The sequence below is a fragment of the Elaeis guineensis genome, chromosome 5 (assembly GCF_000442705.2).
Source record: "Elaeis guineensis isolate ETL-2024a chromosome 5, EG11, whole genome shotgun sequence".
Lineage (NCBI taxonomy): Eukaryota > Viridiplantae > Streptophyta > Magnoliopsida > Arecales > Arecaceae > Elaeis > Elaeis guineensis.
In genome coordinates this window covers 41,293,331-41,309,010 of record NC_025997.2, presented here as the reverse complement: position 1 = coordinate 41,309,010, position 15,680 = coordinate 41,293,331, and the positions used below count along the sequence as shown (strand labels likewise).

Here is a 15,680-nt window from a genome sequence, read left to right as displayed (position 1 = left end):
GAAGCATTCTTACTGGAGCCCCTAATTTTTCTCCTCAAGAAGTCAAAACCACTCTCTAAAACTTTTCGAAGTCTAGCTACCTCTGCTGATAGGTCTGAGACCTCTGTGATATCCTCATGTGGCTGGAGATGGGCTAAAGCTAATACTTGCCCCTGCAAGTCTAATACTCTGCATGTCAATCTCAAAATACATCCCTCAAGCTGCTCAATGCGTACCGACTGATCAGTAAGCATCTGAAAAATAGTAAAAATGTGAGGGATCAGATTCTGGTCTGAGTCACCCTGGAAAGTCGATCTCTGAGTAAGAACTGAAGTTGCAAACTGCTGAGATAGAATGGAGGCAACACGCTGGGACATCATCTCAATTTGATCATCTGCTAGTCTGAACTCTGAAGGATGTGCCCTGCTCTCTGACTGTAGAACTGAAGCATGCCTCCTCATAGACTCTGAAGGACCAGCCTCGTGATCAGATATGAACTGAATATCTGGAAATGCACTGTGATCATGAAGAGGTGAAGATGGTCCCTCCTCCTCTACTCTATCCTCCGCTCTCTCCTCAACACCATTTGTCCAAACGCCATCAGTCTTAGAGAAACCTATGCGATGCAGTGTGTGGCGGTTGATGGTGTCGGAATGAGATAGTCTAGCAACTGCCTCCCCCTCAAAACTGATTCCAAACCTTCTAAAAATTAAGGAGAGTGCCATACCAAAAGGCAAGTGAGCCTTGGACCTGTTCAGGATTTTTCTCATGGCCTCAAACATCAATGCTGGAAGGTTCAGAGGGGTTTGGGTGATCACATAGTACATAATACAAATATCCCTACCAAATAGAAGGTCGTGTCTACCACTCATAGGAAAAAATAGTTTGATTATCAAATGATGTAACAGCCTCATCTCAACAGAAAGAATTTTTGCTTTCAATTTATTTAGACTTCCAGTATAGGTTCTCCCTAAGATCACATTAATTCCTTCTTCTTTAATAGGGAGCTCCATATTGGTATAGCCTTCACAAGGCAAATGCAGTATCTGTCTCAAATGTACTGGATCAAGAATAACATCAACACCTTTTACTGTAGATTTTACTGTTCCATTACAATAGCTCAAATTTAAGTAAAATTCTCTGACTAGATCGACATAAGTATTTTCCTTTAAAGAGCAGTAAAATTTTCATCATTGATTCTTAATCTTCGATCCAATAGTGAATCCTTCTTTTTCAAAAAATTTAAAATCAATATTTTTTTCGGATTCCATTTTTCGGTCAGAGAGAGGTACCTTGCTTGGACTGATTGGAGACTGAGTGGAAGCTGAAGCAGGACCTGGAGCAGGGATTGGAACAGGAGAGTGCTCGGCTGCTAATCTCTTTCTACTCACACTCTCTTCCAACCCGCGAACAGATTTTCTCCTCTGTGGAAGCTTCATTTTGGGAGCCATTTGCACAAGAAGGACTTGCATGGAGCTTTGGAGACTAAATATGAGAGAGAGAGGAAAATATTCTAGTGAAAAGGCAAAGATTTTGGAGAGGTGATGTGCCAATTTGGAGAAGACGGGTAGAGTCTAGGGCAAGCTCGAACTGCCCCAAATGAAGAAGGAATAGGAGAGGAACTTGGTTCCTAAACGAGCGATTTGAAGTGTGAAAAATAGTAGGAGGAGAGATTTGAGAGAAATCTTTGATTTGAGGGAGATGAGATGGAGACCTTTTGGTTCGGTGGAAGGAAGAAGATGAAGGGCTAAGTCGGCTCAAGAAAAAATTCTCAATAAAAATAGAGCACCTGAAAGATTTTGGCAAAATTATAAGTTTACCCTAGGGTCAACCTTGGGGGTCGACTCATGGCACAGAAAAATTCAAAAGTATGATGGAACAATTTTGAAAAAATTTGAAACTCTGAGAGAAGGATATTTACCCAAGTATTGATCATGTGAATGATAGTTTTGAGCTTTTGAGCTCTTAAGAAAAATGAGAATTAAGCTTAATAGATTTTATTCAATGAATTTTTGGTATTAAGAATTTAGAATCAGAAAGATACTTAAGCTGATAGATCAAAGATTCCTAGTTCTCTCCTAATTTCATAAAATCTATCTTCACTTAAGGCCTTGGTAAAGATGTCAGCCAATTATTTTTCAGTATAAATATAATCAAGAATTATATCTTTATTTTGGACATATTTTTTTATGAAATGATGTCTAATTTTAATATATTTTGATCTAGAATGCTGAATTAAATTTTTAGTTAGATTTATAGCACTGGTGTTATCACATCTTATGGGAGTTTCATTGAGTTTGATGCCAAAGTCTTCAAGTTGTTGCTTAATCTACAAGATTTGAGCACAACAACTTCCGACTATTCGGTCTCGGTCATAGACAGTGCTATCGAGTTTTGCTTCTTACTAAATCAAGAGATTAAGTTAATTCCAAAAAATTGGCAAGTTTCACTAGTACTTTTTCTATCTAATCTACATCCAGCAAAATCGATATCTGAATATCTTATCAAGTCAATTAATGAGTCCTTAAAATATCATAGTCCTAGAGTTTGTGTACCATTTAAATATCTAAGGATTCTTTTAACTGTATTTAAGTGAGACTCTTTCAGATTTGATTGAAAGCGAGCACAAAGACAAACACTAAACATAATATCTGGTCTACTAGTAGTTAAATACAATAGAGAATGAATCATGCCTCTATAAAATTTTAAGTCTATATTTTTACCTCCTTCATCCTTGTCAAGCTTACATGATGGGCTTATGGGTGTACCAATTGCTTTGGAGTTCTCCATTACCAATCTTTTGAGTAGTTCTCTTATGTACTTACTTTGGGTGATGGAGATTTCTTTTTTTGTTTATTTGATTTGGAGTTTGAGAAAGAATATAAGTTCTTCCATCATGCTCATCTCGAACTCCCCCTGCATGAGCTTAGCAAAATCTTGACAAAGAGTTTCATTAGTAGACCCATAAATAATGTCATCAATATATATTTGTATAACTAATATATCATTTTGATTTTTTTTAATGAAAAGGGTTGTCTACATTTCATCTTGAAAAACCATTATTAAGCAGAAATTTGCTTAGCCTTTCATACCAAGCCCTAGGTACTTGTTTCAAACCATATAATGCTTTGTTTAATTTAAAAATATGATTAAAAAAAGTATGATTTTCAAAATCTGAAGGTTGTTCTATATAAACTTCTTCAGCAATATATCTATTTAGAAAAGCACTTTTGACATTCATTTAGAATAACTTAAAATTCATAAAGCAAGCATATGCAAGTAGAAGTCTAATTGCTTCTAATCTAGCAACAGGTGAAAAGGTCTCATCAAAATCAATTCTTTCTTTTTGATTATAACTTTTTGTAACTAATCTCGCTTTATTTCTTATCACATTTTCATGTTCATCCAATTTATTCCTATATACCCATTTTGTGCCAATTATTGAATAATTTTTAGGTCTTGAAACTAAAGTTCATACATTATTTCTTTCAAATTGATTAAGTTCTTCTTGCATTGCATTTATCCAATTATAATCTTTTTCAGCTTCATCTATAGTTTTAGGTTCAAGATGAGAAATAAAAGTAAAATGATTGAATGCATCTTTAAGTGAAGAGCGAGTTCTTCACCATGTGTAGGATCACCAATGATTAGTTCCTTGAGATGATTATGATCATACTTCTATTTTTTGGGTAGATCATTTATACCTAAAGGTTGTTCTTATTATTCTTCACCTTTCTCATCCTGTTTGTCTTCATGTTCTTCATCATCTTGAATGGTTGAGTCTTTTAGGATGATCTCCTTCATCCCTTCTATAAGAGAATCTGCATTATCAATACCTTCATTCTTCCTTGAAGGAAGATCGTTAGTTTCATCAAAAACAACATGTATTGACTTCTCTACTATTAAAGTTCTTTTGTTGAAAACTCTAAAAGCTTTGCTAGAAGAGGAGTATCCAAGAAAAATTGCTTCATCGAATTTTGCATCAAACTTTCCTAGTCTTTCTTTACTATTGTTTAAAACAAAACATCGACAACCAAAAATATGAAAATATGCAATATTTGATTTTCTTTCTTTTTAAAGCTCATAAGAAGTTTTCTTTAAAATTGATCTAATTAAAGCATGATTTAATATGTAACATGCCGTGTTAATTTCTTCCATCCAAAAATATCTTGAAATGTTGTTTTTATATAGCATGATATGGGCTATTTCTTCAAGAGTTTTATTTTTTCTTTCTACTACCCCATTTTGTTGGGGTATCCTAGGTGCTGAAAAATTATGGTCAATACCTTTTTCATCATAAAATTTTTTAAAATCTTAATTTTCAAATTTGATTTCATGATCACTTCAAATATTTTGAATTGAAAAATCTTTTTTATTTATGATTTTTTGATAAAATTTTAAGAAAACATGAAAAATTTTATCCTTATGTGCCAAAAAGAAGACCTATGTAAAATGAAAAAAATTATCAATAATTACAAAATCATATCATTTTTCACCTAGACTAGTAGTTCTAGTGGGTCCAAATAAGTCCATGTGCAATAGTTCAATGGCCTAGAAGTTGAAATAATATTTTTAGATTTGAATGAGACTCGTGTTTGTTTATCCATTTAGCATGCATCACAAATTTTATTCTTTTCAAAATTTAATTTGGGTAAGCCGATAACCAATTCCTTTTTAATTAGTTTTGAAAGTGAATGCATGTCAATATGTGCAAGTCTATGATGCCAAAGCCAACTAGTCTCATTAATCTTGGCATTCAAGGCTATTAGGCATTGCATGTTTATTTTGAAAAGATCATTCAAATCTACCATATAAACATTACCATGTCTATGTCCAACAAATTTAATGCCTTCATTAATAGGACTAGTTACAATGCAAACTGAAGATTCAAAAATGACTTTGTATCCTTTATCACAAAATTGACTGATGCTTAATAAATTATATTTTAAACCATCTACTAATAAAATATTTTCAATATATTTGGAGGGAGTGATACCAATGTTACCTATACCGATGATCTTTCCTTTGCCATTGTCTCCAAAGGTGACCATCCCTCCATTTTTAGCATCAAGTGTGATGAATTGAGATTCATCACTAGTCATGTGTCTTGAGCACCTGCTATCAAGATACTATTTTCGGTTTGCTCCTTGGGATGCAAGACACACCTACACACAAGAGTTAAGTTTTGACTTTAGGTACCCAAGTTTTTTTGGGTCCTTTTTGGTTAGTCATAATGGTTTCTTTTGGAACCTATATTTTCTTTACATTAAAATTTTCAGATTTGTTAGAAAAATATGAATAGAATTTGTGTCCTACTCTACCACATTTAAAGCAAGTTATATTTAAAAACTTATTGTATGATGAGTTTACAAAGATATTTTTCAAAAAATTTTATTTCTTTAAAAGATTATATCCAAGACCGGCTTTATCATAAATGGCCTTTTGATTGTCATGTATCATGTGAAGTTTATTTGAACTTAAAGTGAATTTTTTAACCATTGGTTTTAACTTGACAATCTCATTTTTTAAGTTCAGATTTTCTTGAGATAGAATTAATTTTTTGTTTGAAATATTTTTATTTTTTTTTATAAAAATTGATTCTTTGATTTTAATTCTTTGTTCTTTATCTTTAGCTTTTTTAGTTCATCAATTAGATCATAAAATACTTCATGGAGTTTTTTAAAAGTAAAGTCAATAGGAGTTTTAGTATTTATCTCATTTTCATGTGCCATAAGGCACAAGTTGGCTTGTTCATTTGAGTTTTCTTCTTCGGAGCTTGACTCATCACTTCTGCTCCATGTAGCCATCATGGTCTTTTTCTTGTACTTCTTGAGACCCTTCTTCAGTTGTGGGTATTCAGACTTAAAGTGTCCCAGTTTCTTGCATTCATAACAAATAAGGGGTTGCTCCTTATCTTTCTCTTTGCTATGTTTTTCTTTTGTAGGTGGCCTCTTCCTTATTTCTTGTCTTCTTTTCTTCAAAAATTGTTTAAACCTTCTAGTAATGAGGGCCATTTCTTCATCCTGCTCTTCATTTTTCGTATCATCGAATTCTTCATCAAGTTGAGCAGTGGATTTGAGGGCGATTATCCTCTTCTTTTTGACATCTTCTTCTTGGTGTTGTTTCATGCTTAGCTCATGTGTCATCAGTGATCCTAGAAACTCCTCCAAGGGTAGGATATTCAGATCTTTAGCTTCTTGGATTGTGGTCACTTTGGCCTCTCAAGTCCTTGATAAAGGCTTAAGAATCTTTCTCACGAGATCACTGTTAGTATAAGACTTATCAAGACTTTTTAGATCATTAATAATATTAGTAAAATGAGTAAATATTTTAGTTATTGATTCATCATGCTCCATTTTAAAAAGTTCATATTTATGCACAAGCATGTTAATTTTTGATTCCTTCACTTGATTAGTTCCTTCATGAGTTACTTCTAATCTATCCCATATTTTCTTAGCTGACATGCATGTTGAAATATGATTGAATTTATTAGCATCTAGAGCACAATGCAAAATATTCATGGCTTTAGCATTTAGTTGAGCCATTTTCTTATCAACCTCATCCCATTCTTTTTTGGATTTGATTGATTCCACACCATCAATTATTCTAGTGGGTATGTGTGGTCCATTTACTATGATACTCCACATATCATAGTCAAGTGCTTGAATAAAGATTTTCATCTGAGCTTTTCAATAGGTATAGTTTGACCCATTGAAAAGTGGAGGTCGGTTGGTAGACTGCCCTTCGGCTAGTGAAGCACCAATTTGAGTTGCCATAGATCTTTAGCTCTTTGATGGTTAAATCAAAGTAGGGCTAGAGCACCGAGCTCTGATACCACTTATTGCCCAGCTATGCAACCCAAGAAGGGGGATGAATTAGATTTTTAAAAATTTAAAATTAACTTACAACTATGAGAATTATATAATAATGAGCAGGATAAATGTGGAGAGTGAAATTTATGCAAGGTGTAGAAGTTGGATGCAAGAATGCAAGAAGATAAGAAGATTTAAAAGGAGAGCAAGTAAGCACAACACAAACAAAAAGATATATAGTGGTTCGGTGCCAACCTTGCACCTACATTCACTCCTCAAGCTTCTACTTGAAAATTCAAATCTACTAAATCGTATTCAAATCAAATACAACGTCGGAACCTCTGACTCTAGCTATTCCAAGCTAGAATATTTATTTTTCAAGTACAAGCCAACCCAATACAATATCGGAACCTCCGACTCTAGCTATTTCAAGCTAGAATATTTATTTTTTGGGTACAAGCCAACCCAATACAATCTGATTCAAGGTTTGAATTAATCTTTCCATATTTTGAAATCCTTCCAAAATAAAATATCAACTCAAAATAGAGTATAGCAGTTAATCACATGAAAATACAGATGTGGCTCCTTTAATGAGCAAATAAAGCTTTAAATACACTTTACACAATAAGAACGAAGCTCTTCTGATTTTTCTCAAGGTGGTTGAAGACTTGAATGAGCTCTTGAGGGGTTGGTGAACTTGAAATAAAAGCTTCTTGAACTTTTAAGAGGGCTCTTGCTTAGGGTTGAAATAAATGCTTGAAGAACCTTTTCAAAACCTTATTGATTCCCTCCTTTAAGTACCTTTTATAACTTTAAATGATGGTGGAGAGTAATCTAAGCTGAAATAGAGCCGTTAGAGTACATTAAATGGGCATTAAATGCAGCCAAAATGAGCTGAAAACTATCCATTGCAGAGTTTTTTCGTTGCAGGTTGCTCATGAGTCGACTCATGGGATCGACTTCTGTGGCACAGAACAGAAAATGACTGTTCTATAATTTTGGCCTACACAGCAATAGAGGTCGACTCATAGGGTCGACTCATGCACAGAGGTCGACTCACAGAGTGTGCTAGCCAAAAAATTCAACGTGCCGTTCAGCCCCTTTTGCCATGAGTCGACTCATGGGGTCGACTCAAATTTATAAACATGATTTTCTTTTAAAATATACATCCAAAAATATTAAAATTTTCTCCAATAGATTACAAATCTTCTTCTCTTGCTCTTGAGGCTTCCGAATCAAAACTTGGTAAAATTACGATTTTGCCTCTGAAATACAATAAATCTTTTTCCAAACCAAAATCATTAGTAACCCCCTCAAATGCTTTGTAATCATCAAAATGAATTCAAGGAGCAACATTGTTGGAGGTTACGTTGTACATTCCATGAGCATACAGACTACGTTTTGAATAGTTAGAAAGATCATCTACTTCTCTCCGAAAGCTATCAATTGAAGAGCCCCTAACTCTTGAACTTAAACCTCTTCCTTCTCATTTAAAATATATTTTCTTAGAAGGTTTTTCATATTTACCTATTATTATTTCTTCTTCTTTGACAGGTTTGATGGAAGAGAAGCTGTTGAGAGTATTGAAGGAATATAAGAGGATGTTTGCATGAACCATAGCAGACATTAAAGGAATTAGCCCCTCAGTTTGCATGCACCAAATTCTCATGGAGGACAACTATGAGCCTACGGTCTAGTCCCAAAGGAGACTCAATCCAAAGATGCAAGAAGTGGTCAAAAAGGAGGTAATCAAGCTACTAGATGCAGGTATTATCTATCCTATCTCTGATAGTTCTTGGGTGAGGTCTGTTCAAGTAGTTCGTAAGAAGGGTAGGATCACAATAGTTCAGAATGATCATAATGAATTAATTTTCACTAGAACTGTGACTGGATGGAGAGTATGTATAGATTTTAGAAAATTAAATGATGTAACTAGGAAAGATCACTACCCTCTCCCATTCATAGATCAGATGTTAGAGAGATTAGCTAGGCATGATTTTTATTATTTTTTAGATGGTTATTCTAATTATAATCAAATTGCCATAGCACCTAAGGATCAAGAGAAAACTATTTTTACGTATCCTTATGGTACATTTGCCTTTAGGAGAATGCTGTTTGATTTATGTAATGCACCAACTACTTTTCAGAGATGCATGATGGCTATTTTTCATGATATGATTAAAAATTTTCTTGAGATCTTTATGGATGATTTTTCTATTTTTGAATCTATATTTGATAAATACCTGCATAACTTATATCTTATTTTACAGAGATGTGAGGATACTAATCTTATCTTAAATTAGGAGAAGTATCATTTAATAGTGCAGGAAGCCATAGTGCTTGGCCACAAGGTCTCCCATAAGGGGACTGAAGTAGATAAAGCTAAGATTGAGGTGATTGAAAAGCTGCCTCCACCGACTTCAGTGAGAACTGTTAGGGGCTTCTTGGGGCATGCTGGATTCTACCGTCAATTTATAAAGAACTTCTCTCTAATTTCTAGACCTCTATTTAATTTGTTGTGTAAAAATATTTTTTTTCATTTTTCTGATGAGTGTTCGCAGGCATATAACACCCTCAAAGAAAAGCTGGTCATGGCACCTATTGTAGCAGTACCAGATTGGTCCCTACCTTTTGAGTTGATGTGTGACGCTAGTGATGCAGCTATAGGAGCGATACTTGGTCAGAGGAAGGATAAGATTTTTTAGACTATTAACTATGCCAACCGTACCTTGATAGAGGCTCAAAAGAAATATGCAACTATAAAGAAGGAGCTCATAGTAGTAGTATTTGCTTTAGATAAATTTTACTCTTATTTTATTTTATCTAAAATTATTGTATACACTGACCATACAGCTCTGAAGTACCTCCTTACTAAGAAAGATGCAAAATTCAGATTGATCAAGTGAATTCTCTTGCTGCAAGAGTATGATTTGGAGATCAAAGATAAGAAAGATATCAAAAATACAGTGGTTGACCACCTTTCAAGATTGGAGAATATCATGATAGAAGAGTTGGATACTTGTCCTATTAAGGAGAAATTCTCAGATGAGCATCTCTACATTGTTATAGGTAGAAAAATTTCATAGTATGCTAATATAGTTAACTACCTGGTTGGAAAGATTCTTTCACTTAATCTTTCTTTTCAACAGAAGAAGAGGTTCTTATCTGTTGTCAAATATTATTTTTGAGATGAAACTTTCTTGTATAAGTATTGCACAGATTAGGTCATTAGAAGATGTGTCCCAGAGGAGGAGATGGAGAAAATTCTGCACCATTGTCATGACCGTGAGGTAGGAGGACATTTTGATCCAACTAGGATAGCCTATAAGGTTCTTCAATCAGATTTTTATTGGCCCTCTTTATTCAAAGATGCTCATTTTTATGTCTCTTCATGTGATCACTATCACGGAACTGAAAATCTCTCTAGAAGATATGAAATGCCTTTAAACAATATTTTTGTGTTTGAAATTTTTGATATTTGGGATATTGACTTCGTGGGACCTTTTTCCAATTTTTTTTTCAAATCAATATATACTTGTGGCCGTGAATTATATTTCAAAATAGATAGAAGTAATAGCTTTTCCAACTAATGATGTTAGGATAGTTATCATATTTTTTAAAAAGCATATCTTTACACATTTTGGCACTCCTAAGGCAATCATTAGTGATGCGGGCACACACTTTTGCAATAAGCAATTTGAAAATCTTTTAAATAAATATGGTGTCACTCACAAGGTAGCTACCCCATATCACCCACAAACAAGCAGTCAAATAGAGGTGTCCAATAGAGAATTAAAGAGAATCTTAGAAAGGACTGTAAGTGCATCTAGAAAAGATTGGTCATTGAAATTAGATGATGCATTGTGGGTATATAGGACTGTATATAAAATACCCATTAGTATGTCTCCATATAGGCTAGTCTTTGGTAAGGTATGTCACCTCCCTGTTGAGCTAGAATATAAAGCACATTGGGCAATAAAAATTTTTAATTTTGATATGCAAGATGCAGAAAAGAATGGATTGATGTAGCTTAATGAGATGGATGAGTTTCACCATGATGCCTATGAGAATGTTCGGATCTACAAAGAACATATTAAGAAGTGACATGATAAAAATATTATAATGAAAAAATTTCATATGGGACAGCAAGTTCTCCTATATAGTTCATGGCTACATTTGTTCTCAGAAAAGATGAAATCAAGATAGATAGATCCCTATACTGTTACTAAAGTTTATCCATATGGAGCAGTGGAGATCTTTCATGAATCAAAAGGTACCTTCAAGGTTAATGGCCACAAGTTGAAGCATTACATAGGTAAAAATTTTTGAGAGAAAAAAGAAAGACCTCCGGTTGCAAGATCCAGCTTACAGACCTACAAGAGTCAAGCTGACGACAATAATCAAAACTACTTGATTAGGTTGTTTCTTTTCCTTTTACTCTTTTAATTTGATTTTTTTTAGTTTTTTGTAGTGCCTTGTTGCTCTTTTACTTCTTTGGTATGTTTTTATTTTTACAGTGAAAAAAAAGCTCATGCCAATTTGGGGGTACAAGGACCATATCACATCAGTGAGACACATACCCATAAACAAAAAAGTTTTTGTTGTCCTCTTGCTCTTTATTTATTTTTTTAACATTGAGGATAATGTTACTTTTAGTTTTGGGGGTGGAGAATTATTTTAATCTTTGATTTGGCATAATGATTCTAAAAAAAAAAAACATGAAAATTCTTTAGCAATAGGAGATGAATCGATGTTTTCATATTTGTGCTTCTTTTCTCAATTTGATCTCACTGATATGTGAATATGATTTTCATGAATTTTGATTAAAAAGAATGTTGAGAATCCATACTTAAGAAATTGCATGATTCTTTTGTAATTTTATCTAGTTCATGAATGTTGGGATTCTTTGAGCATATATAATGATGATCTTCTGAATTGACTGTTATTTGGTGACTGATTATGTGAACTCTATGATTATGATAGGACACTTTAGAACTTGTTTTATTATACTCGAGGTGAAATCCTAGATAATCTATTAACTTAAAAATGATTTAGGTATTCTTTGACACGCTTAAGCCAAAAAGTCTATCTTATTACATTGTCACTAGTTACCCCCTTTGAGCCTTAAATGAAAAAAATGGGCCTACGCCAAGTATAGAAAAGACCACCATTTGCTTTTATTTCGTTAGCCTCATAAACTTACCCTTTAGTCTGAAAAATTAATAAATTATCCTTCAAGAGAGCTACAATACATAATTATAAGTTTCTTGGAGAATGGTATATGAAAAGAGGTATGATTATGATGCATTAATTTGGTAGAATAGATGAAAAGAGCAAAAAGGGGTCAAAAGGGTGTTATTACAGCAAAGAAGAAGAAGAAGAAGAAGAAGAAGAAGAAGAAGAACAATGCTACATATTTTCAATGCTTATCAATTTTTTAGCTCTCTTGCTTTTGATTTTTTCTTATCCCTTCTTTGGCAGCCAATACCATAGCCCCATTACAACTTGATAAAGACCTTTTGATCTAAGTTAATAAGAATATCTATATTAGTGGAGAGTTGTGAGAAGAGCAAGCATATGAAGTGTTCATATTCATTATTCATGAGTTTGCATGATTATAACCGAAAAAATGAAAGAAATTTAAGATTGGTTATTCACACACACACTTCAGATTATATGATTAGATGTTATTAACACTTGAATTATAAAATTTTTTGGTTGAGTTCTACATATTTTTTTGAATCATATCTACGTACTATCTTTGAAGCATGGAAGTGAATATAAGATTGAGATTAGAATACATAAATTTGAGCTTATCTGTTGGTTTATCATTCTTTTTGCTTGAGGATGATCAAAGCTTAGTTTGGAGGTATTTAATAAGCTTATTTTTATATTATATTTTTATCTTTATTTATTAAATTTTGATTTATTTTTTATTTATGTTGCTGAAAATTATACTCTGATGTGGGTATATTTTGTATTCCAGAAAAGAAATAAAAAAAAGAGAAACCCACATAAAAATCAAAACCAAAATCAAGCAAAAATCACCTAAAAAATCCATTTTAAAGCCTTCGATGCATGATGGACCTATTGGCTGGTCCACAGATCCTTTGTCGTGGTCCTTCGAATAGTTTTGCTAGTCTTCACATGGCATACGGGAGATGGAAGCTCTTTTGCACTGACAGACTATCCAGATCAAGTTTCGGGGTTGATCTAATGGTGCTGGTTAGCTGCGACTGAGAACTAAGTAGAGAACTTCATCAAATGCATCGATCGATGGCCCAAATCCCATCTGGAGGTTGATTCGACGGTCTATATCCTTTCCAACTGAGAATAGAAATTGATCAAGCATAATCTGAGGCGTTTAAATTCAATCTGATGGTCAGAACTTGATTTCACTTGGTATACTCGCTTGGGACACTAATTTGAGATGTTTTTAGACTTCGTGGCCTACTAGGATGTAGGAAATTCATAGCTTATAAGAGGGGATGATTTGAGATGAAGAAAATAGAAGTAACAAGACCAAAAATAAGGAAAAAAGAACCTCTTTCTCTTCTCTTCTCTTCTCTCCTTCTTTTCACAACCAGCCACCATCTACCAATCATCTTCATGCAAAGAGCAGGAATTGAGGCAGATTCAGCAATGTGCAATATATTCTGAGATGATATATTTTATTTTATTTATTTTATTTATTTATTTTATCATGAATTAAATTTTTTTTGCTAAGGCTGAGGTGTAGCTACTCTTTTGATACAATATTTAATATGATTGGATTCTAGATTTAATTTTTGTTCACAAAAAGTATGCAAATCTATTTTTAATACTTTTAGATTATTGGCCATCTTTTAGTTGATCTGATGGGCATAGATGATACAGATCAAGTACTTTTATGTCAATGCTTCTTGATATTGGAGTTTTATGATTTCATGCATACATAATTTTACAAAATAAGTACACAGCAAAATTTTAAAAAATTTCAGATTAAATTCAATTTTATCTAAGCATGCATAAGATCAAATCTTCAAACCATAAATAAGATCATCATATGTGAGATAAGATTCAGATACAAAAATCAAATAGAGAAAAATAAAATAAGAACATACCTTGGCATGAATGAATTTTTATCGCGAACTGATGATCATGGATGCCTTCTGAAGGTCCTTTGTAGCTGCACAAGCGTGAACCTCTACAGGTATCCATACGAGATTCTAATTTGATCAGAAGTCTTTTATCTCATCGAAGTGCTAGCTCCCTTGCAGAGATGGCATCTTGATGGTTAAATTTTTTTTTTCTCTCAAGATACTCTTGGAGAACAAGAAATGCAGGAGGATCTTGATCTCTACACTAGAGATCATGAGAAGAACCCTTTCTTCTCTTTTCTTTCTAAAATCCATGCACCAAATCTCTACAATAGAGATGTAAAAATTTTGTCCAACTTTGGACAAAGGGAAGAGGAGACATCCATGTCTAAACATGGATAAGAGGGAGAGAAGGAGATGTCCAAACAACCAACAATTGGTTGTGTAAGAAGGAAGAGATAGGGAGATAGAAAATACCTCACGCCAAGGATCAAGATGCCATGCCCTCTCTCCTTGTTTTTCTCCATGCCAATTCCTTTTCTTTTGGATGTGTAAACCTCATCTCTTTTCCCCCAAACCGTCCCATAAGGTGCTGCTTAAATAGAGGCTAAGAGGAGAGTCCTAATTTGAATAGGAGATGAGAGTCCAATGAGCCTTGGACTCTATCCTTTTTGTGCCACCCGCCCAAAACTGATTTGCTCCCAGGTTTTACACATTAACAAAGGGTGATATCACTTCTTTCTTACATGCTAAAAAGGGAGAAAAAGTGGGCATTAATTCCTAGTTGGCGTGCGCACAAAATTTGATTCAATGTGGGATGTTTTGGTGCATGGAAGGAAAGTGTTTCAGGATCATGGGACTCTTAGATTAGGTGGCTGTTTTAAACCCAATAAAACATCAATGAATCCTAATCATATTAGGATCAGATTAGACTCAAATAGATGAGAATTCAAATCTAATTTGGAGCCCAATCTATTAAGATTAGACGTCTCCTAATTGGAGGAGGAGTCCTAGTTCTATTGGACTCTTTTTTGGTGCTTGAGTCAAACTCAATTTTAATCCTAATCCAATTAGGATTTGATGCACCCATGAGGATTTCTAGTCCAAATAAAAACTCATACATCCTTGTCTAATTAAGAATCGGATCAAACCTAAATCTTAATTCAACTGGGACTAATCATCCGATCATTTTGGGGCTATCCTATAACTCAATTGGGGTTGACAAATCAAACCCATAATGAGTCAAATTAAATCCAATCAAATTAAACTTGATGCAAGCCCCATTGCTTAATCAAATTGAGCCAATTAGCAATCCTATTACTAATTAATCTTCTTATAATTTACTAACTCTTTAGTAAGTTATATAATGCAATATTTGAATTAGATCAATTATCAATCAAATTGATAATCAAATCCTGTTACGATTCATAATCATAATTCAACCATCTAATCAGTCAAAAGTTACTTTTGTATGTGATCTCATAGGTTTTATTCTATCTGATAGTAAAATATATTATGATTTCTATCATAATATCATTGAAACTCTTTTTAATGGATTGAAATAATTTCAACTCTGCCCACCAAGGATCATTGATCATCAAGATGATCCTCATGAGTCTCATAATCCACCACTGACACCTAGTAGTATGTAGTGGCAATCCAGCAGAATAAAAGATGATGAACTTTTAGGTGCAGTTAACACATGATAAGTTCCTCTATCATGAGTCCCGACCAGATGGCAGGTCATGATGAATCGTCAAACCTCAACATCGGTCATATAATAGATTCAATCAGCTCGAGTCTATTTATA

At 33.7% G+C, this 15,680-nt stretch overlaps 1 long non-coding RNA gene across 1 annotated transcript; it reads right to left on the bottom strand.

The window, feature by feature from the left end:
• Nucleotides 1-12,267: 12,267 nt before the first annotated feature.
• Nucleotides 12,268-14,427, bottom strand: LOC140857807 (uncharacterized). Its single transcript, XR_012141230.1, has 3 exons — nt 14,348-14,427; nt 13,895-14,043; nt 12,268-13,396 (listed from the first exon to the last, which is right to left on the bottom strand). It is a non-coding gene; the product is annotated as an uncharacterized lncRNA (long non-coding RNA).
• Between the last annotated feature and the right edge of the window lie 1,253 nt (nt 14,428-15,680).